Below are 7,378 nucleotides of genomic sequence, written 5' to 3'. Positions count from 1 at the left end.
CGGGTAGTATTTCTCTCCATTTTCCTTTGGCATCGGTAAATCTCTTCTTAAGATTTTGGATGATGGTTTTGTTGGTCGTTTCGGCTTGTCCGTTCCCGCTGGGATGATAAGGTGTTGATAGGATCCTTTTGATCTTGTAGTCCTCGAAAAATTTAGCTACTTTGCTGCCGATGAATTGTTTTCCATTATCACATACAATCTTGGATGGCATCCCGAATCGACATATGATGTGGTCCCAAATGAAGTCTATCACTTCTCTTTCTCTGACTTTCTCGAAAGCCTATGCTTTAGCCCATTTAGAGAAATAATCAGTCATAAACAAAATAAATTGAGCCTTACCTAGGGCCGATGGGAGGGGGCCAACGATGTCCATTCCCCATTTCATGAAAGGCCATGAAGATAGGACCGAGTGGAGTAGCTCCCCGGGTTGATGAATAATGGGCACATGTGTTTGACATTTGTCGCATTTTCGAACGAACTCCCTTGCATCCTTGCCCATATCAGTCCAATAATACCCTACTCTGATTACTTTGTGGACCAGCGAATCGGCACCAGAATGGCTTCCACAAGTGCCCTCGTGAATTTCCCGTTGGATGTAATCGGTATCTCCTGGTCCCAAACATATTGCCAATGGTCCATCGAACGTCCTTCTAAACCGCGTTTCGTCTTCGGACAAGGTGAACCATGCTACCTTTGTGCGCAGAGCTCTCGATTCCTTTGGATCTGATGGAAGTTTCCTGTTCTTGAAGTACTCTATATATTTGTTTCTCCAATTCCAGGTTAAACTTGTAGAATTTATCTCGGCGTGACCTTCTTCGATTACCGATCTCATGAGTTGTACGACAGTCCCCGAGTTGAGTTCGTCATCTTCGACCAATGAAGCTAAGTTTTCAAGAGCGTCAGCCTCGCTGTTCTGTTCTAGGGGTACATGTTGCAAGGTCCATTCCTTAAATCGATGTAGAGTCAACTGTAGTTTATCCAAGTACCTCTGCATTCGATCTTCTCGGACTTCGAAAGTCCCATTAACTTATTTTTCAATGAGGAGGGAATCACACTTAGCCTCTACGACTTCCGCTCCCAAGCTTTTATCTAGTTTGAGACCTGCAATCATGGCCTCATACTCGGCCTCATTGTTAGTCAATTTTGTAGTTCTGATAGATTGCCTAACTACATTACCTGTGGGTGATTTTAGTATGATGCCTAGTCCGGATCCCTTCGCGTTCGAGGCACCGTCCGTAAAGAGGGTCCAAACTCCCGAAGAGGTACCCAATTTTATAACTAGTTCTTTTTCAATTCAGGTACGAAGGTCGGCGTAAAGTCAGCCACGAAGTTCGCCAAGATTTGAGAATTGATAGCGGTTCGGGGTCGATACTCAATATTGTAACCTCTGATTTCTATGGCACATTTGGCCAATCGACCCGAAAACTCGGGTTTGTGCAAAATATTTCGAAGAGGATAAGTTGTTACAACATGTATCAGATGACACTGGAAATATGGTTTAAGTTTTATCGAGGCGCTTATTAAAGCAAGCGCTAATTTTTCTAAGTGTGGATATCTAGTTTCGGCCTCGCCTAAGGTCCGACTGACATAATAAATAGGGAATTGCGCACCTCGTTCTTCTCGAACCAGGACTCCACTTATCGCTATCTCTGAGACAGCTAAGTACAGATAAAGTTGTTCGTCCACTTTCGAGGTATGAAGTAGCGGCGGGCTCGATAAATACTGCTTTAGTTCCTCCAAAGCCTGCTGGCATTCCGAAGTCCATGCAAAGTTACTTTTCTTCTTAAGTAGTGAGAAATATCGGTGGCTCCTATATGAGGATCTCGAAATGAATCATCCTAGGGCGGCTATCCGTCCGGTTAGCCTCTGTACGGCCTTTACATTATCTACTACCATGATATCCTCGATAGCTTTGATTTTATCGGGGTTGATCTCGATTCCCCGATTGGACACCATGAAACCAAGAAATTTCCCCGAGCCAACCCCGAATGCACGTTATTTGGGGTTGAGTTTCATATTGTACTTCATATTATACTTCCTCTATATATCGAAAGTTTCTTGCAAATGCTTTAAATGTTCCTCTGCTCGCAGGGACTTAACTAACATGCCATCAATATAAACTTCCATTGATTTTCCTATTTGTTTTTCGAACATTCTGTTTACTAGGCGTTGATAAGTTGCACTAGAATTTTTTAGACCGAATGGCATTACGTTATAACAGTAGGCACCGTACTTAGTGATAAACTAGGTCTTTTCCTTGTCCTCCGGGTTCATCTGTATGTGGTTGTACCTGGAGAAGGCATCGAGAAAACTAAGAGTCTCGTGGTAGGCCGTGGCATCGATCATACAATCAATATTAGGTAAAGGAAAAGAATCCTTAGGGCATGCTTTATTCAAGTCTTTATAATCTATACACATCCTAAGTTTGTTTCCCTTCTTAGGGACTACCACCATATTTGCTAGCTATTCGGGGTATTTTACTTCTCGAATGGATCCTATTTTAAGAAGTTTGGTTACCTTGTCCTTGATTAAGGCATGTTTGACCTCGGACTGGGGCCTTCTTTTTTGCTTTACCTGATTGAATTTTGGATCCAAGCTTAGTCTATGAGTGGTTATTTCCAGTGGGATCCCTCTCATGTCAAGATGGGACCAAGCTAAATAACTCATGTTAGCTATAAGAAATTGAATAAGCTTTTTACTAAGCTCGGGATCTAACACCGTGCCCAGGTATACCTTTCGCTCGGGTAGATGTTCGATTAGCGTGATTTGCTCAAGTTCTTCGACAGTTAATTTGGTAGCGTCGGAATCATCGGGGACCACGAAGGATCGAGGGATCCCATAATCATCATCTTCGTCAGTCTTCTGATTCTCTAGTTGGGTCGAGGATGTCGTTTGTGATTGCTATTTAGTACCCCGTTTCTCCTTCGAATCTGATCCCTTTGTCGATAATAGTGAAGATATAGGAATCACTTCATCGAGGCAAATATTTCCTTTGCGGCCTATTTCTCCCCGTAGACCGTTTTGATTCCCTCAAGTGTTGGGAATTTTAGAACCTGGTGAAGGGTCGAGGGTACTGCTCTCATGTTGTGGATCCACGGCCTCCCGAACAGGGCGTTATATCTCATGTCGCCCTTGATCACATGGAACTTCATTTTTTGGATGGTCCCGACCATGTTTACTGGCAAAATTATTTCGCCCTTAGTAGTTTCACACACCATATTGAATCTGTTTACTACCAGGGTTGCGGGCACGACCTGGTCCTATAGACCGAGTTGCTCTACGACCCTTGATCGAATGATGTTGGCCGAACTACCTGGATCAATTAACACACTCTTAACTTGAGTTTTATTCATAAGTACAGATATTACTAGTGCATCGTTATGGGGTTTCATGATTCCTTTTGCGTCTTCGTCACTAAAGGGAAAGGTTCTTTTAGATGTGTAATCCTGAGTCCAAGATCGCTTCTCTCTTATAATCGACATCTTAGTGCATTTAAGCACCAGCCCTTAGGGGACATCGATCCCTCCGATGATCATGTGGATGATGTTTTGTGGTTATTCTTGTTCGTTTTGTCTATTGACATCTCTGTTTTTGAAATAGTTTTTGGTCCGGTCACTTAAAAACTCTCGAAGGTGCCCTTCATTGAATAACCGGGCTACCTCTTCTCTCAACTGCCTACAATCTTCAGTTCTGTGGCCATGGGTGCCCTGATACTTGCACATTTGATTGGGATTTCTCTAGGCTGGATCGGACTGCAGAGGTCGAGGCCATTTAGTATCTTTGATGCGTCCGATAGCCAATACGATGGCGGATGCATCAATTTTGAAGTTATATTCTGATAACCATGGTGCTTCCTTAGGTCCGGTATGCCTGTTGAACCCATTCTTATTCATCAGCCCCCAAGACCCTTGTCATCAATCACTGCTCCTTTCATCTCGTACGGAGTTGCGTGCAGGTTTTCTACCCTTATGATCTCCGTTATACGGTCGATATTGGTCCCTGTTCGACCTTGGTTCTCGGTTGATGTTCCTTTTAATAACGGACCCAGAACCCAACTGGTCATCTTCGACTCTAATCTTCGATTGATACCGATTGTGTACATCGGCCCAGGTAATAGTCGGGTAAACGATCAAGTTCTGCTTCAATTGTCGTGAAGCCATCGAGTTTCGTTGGTTCAGTCCTTGGGTGAAAGCTTGAACGGCCCAATCGTCCGTGACCGGTGATAGATCCATTCGTTCCATTTGTAAACAAGATACGAACTCTCTTAGCATCTCGTTGTCTTTATGCCTCACCTTGAAAAGGACCGACTTCCTGGTCTCGACCTTTATGGCTCCGGCATGTGCTTTTATGAAAGAATCTGCAAGCATTGCAAAAGAATCGATAGAGTTAGGCAGTAAAATATGATACCATATCATTGCCCCCGTTGACAGGGTTTCCATGAACTTCTTCAATAATACGGATTCGATCTCGTCGTCTTCTAGATCGTTCCCTTTAATGACACATGTGTAAGAGGTGACATGTTCGTTGGGGTCGGTCGTCCCATTATATTTAGGAATTTCGGGCATGCGGAACTTCATGGGGATCGGTTTGGGAGCTGCACTCGGGGGGAAAGGCTTTTGTACGAATTGTTTGGAATCCAAGCCCTTCAATATCGGTGGTGCCCCTAGGATCTTATCAACCCTGGAGTTATAAGTTTCTACTTTTTTGTCGTTTGCTTCTGACTCAATTTGTTTTGTCAGTTCCTCGAGCATCCTAATAATTTCGGGATTAGTCCCCGATTCTTGTTCATTTGATCTTACTACAGTTGGCCCCGTTTTGTGGGTGACTTCTCGGGGTGGACCGGGCTTGGGCCTTCTCGGTGTTTGGGTTTGGCTCTGCAACTGAGCTATCACTACCTGTTCATCTTGCAAGATTTCGAAGATCATACGTAGGCTAATCTTGTCTTCCCCAACATTTTGGGTATTTCGAACTGCAAATCGAGTTCCACCATGAATGTTGTTTTCGGGGTTGGAACATTGGTTCGCCTCAATGGCCACATGTGAATTAACGTCAATTGGATCTACGACCAGAGTTCCAACGGGGTCGATGAGTGGCCTTTCATCCCCGGTCGTCAGGTTGTTGTTCTCATCTTGAAAGCCAGCTTCGTTGTCGATAGGTAGGGCCATTAATTGAGAGTTCGTCATTTTTAACCTGAAATCAAAGACACTTCCAAGAATAAGTGTAAAATGGTGTGTTTTATATAGATTCGTACTAAATAACCACTGTTATCCTTAGCCCCACGGTGGACGCCAAACTGTTTACCCGAAAAACGGATAGAGTTGAATTTATACGTATTTTTAAGGATACGTGGTATAACTTGGTACAAATTGAAAAAATAAGCAAATGTATATGGAAATTAAATATAAAAGGAATGAATACAAACCCTAAATTGAATGAAGAGTGATTGATAAGAGAGCAATATGAATCAATATCAAAGCCCCAAAAAGGGATAATGTTTGCTAGATGTTATGTAAACCTTAGTAAATCTGAATGTGTGAATGAATAATGCTCCCTTTGTACAAATGTTAACCACTCTTAATATAGTCGGGGAATTCTACTTTGGGTTTAATTAAAAATACATAGTGGGAACCTCATGATAGATTAATTAATTGGTTTTTCCTTGATTCAAGTCGTGATTTCCGCCGAGATTCTCTCCCTAAATGCGGCTATAACGGCTTTTTGTTCCTTGGCTCGATCTTGATCTTGACCGGTCTTAATCTTGATCGGTCTCTGGGTCTCGAACTCGATCTTGGCCGATCTCGATATTGATCGATCTCTTGGCTTGATCTCGATCTTGGTCGGTCTTGGTATTTGATTGGTCTCTAGGTGTCGAGCTCGATTTTGGTCGATCTCGATATTGATCGGTCTCTGGGGCTCGAGCTCGATAACCTATCTTCACATCATGGCTCAATATTACAATGATGAACCTTGGACCATCATGTTCCAATCTAGATTAGTCATAAGAAAGACAGACTCTATTTTGACCGTATACAATTTTTATTTGGAGCTTAATTTGTTTGGAAAATTAAAAATTGAGAACTAAATGTGCTGTAAATCATTTTACAAATTGGTTTGGGTTAAATTCATTGAAGTGGCGTTAATAATCGGGTTTGGTCTTGAGATGAACTAAGGGGTTTAGGCTCAAGAGAATCTTATTGTTTTATCTTAAATCATTTGGGGTTCGCTAGTGGCATGTTTAAGCCGACCACACTTGGATAGGCAAATCTTAGGATGTTCTCGTTTTAGTTTTTTGAGGTGAGAGGTCGCCCCTTTAGTTAATTAATTTATCTGGGGAATGCCCCGAAGAGTTTTTATATATATTTTTATATTTTTATATCCGGGGAATACCCCAAAGTAAATGTAAAAGGAGGTCGCGACGACATCATCATGGAGGAAGCGATAGTATAGGCTAGCGTGGGATTTTTAGAACTTTTCTTTTCCCTTTTCTTTTCTTTTCGTTTAATTTTTTTTTATTAGGTGGGGACAACATTGAACCTTTTTTTGTGTGTTTACTTTTCTCTTTAGGTGTTTTTATCTCAATTTGAGTATCCAAAAAAGCCAACTAGTTCAAGTATGCAACTGTAGTCTTCACGGGACTTGGAGAATGCCTAACACCTTCTCCCCGAGTAAAATGAATACTCTTACTCAAAATTTCTGGTGCAGTCAGTTTTGGAGTCAAATGTGTTTTAAAGGGAAATTTTAAAAAAAAAAAAAAATAATGACTTGACACACCGAAACCAATGTCAAGTGCCGACTCTGAAAATCCTTTGTAACATAATTTTTTGTCACTTTTCAGTTGAAAACCCTTTTGAACTTTTATAAATACTTTATTTCTTTTAAAGGGGTTGGTAAGGTAAAAAAAAAGCGGTGTGACGATATTCTCTTTTCTCCCGTAATAGAGGAAAATATTAAATGAAAAGAGTCTTCAATTTTATTTTTTGCAACTAAACAATGCAACTATGGAAAATAAAAGAAAATAATTTAAGTATGTTTGAATTAGCTAAAAAAAACTCATACACTAAATTGCAACAACTGAGCTCCTTAAGTAGAGCTTTTACTTAAAAGAAAATACGTAAATATAGGATAATAGTCTACTAAATCCTACTATCACTCAACTAGCTAACGAATACAAAGATTCTACTCATTAAACTAAAGGAATTTCTGAAGACTTGGTCAACTAAAATATTAACTAATAAAGTAATTAAACAATAACATTTAACAATCCCTCTCTTAAATTGAGGGATCACTTGAAACTAGAAGGTCTATTTTATGATCTTGATTTTGAGATCAACCTTGCACCTGGCATAATTTTTCGAAGCCACAACTAGAACTTTCCTTT

This window comes from Nicotiana tomentosiformis, chromosome 8 (assembly GCF_000390325.3).
Source record: "Nicotiana tomentosiformis chromosome 8, ASM39032v3, whole genome shotgun sequence".
Lineage (NCBI taxonomy): Eukaryota > Viridiplantae > Streptophyta > Magnoliopsida > Solanales > Solanaceae > Nicotiana > Nicotiana tomentosiformis.
The sequence above is the reverse complement of the archived record's forward strand: the minus strand, read 5'-3'. Positions refer to the sequence as shown.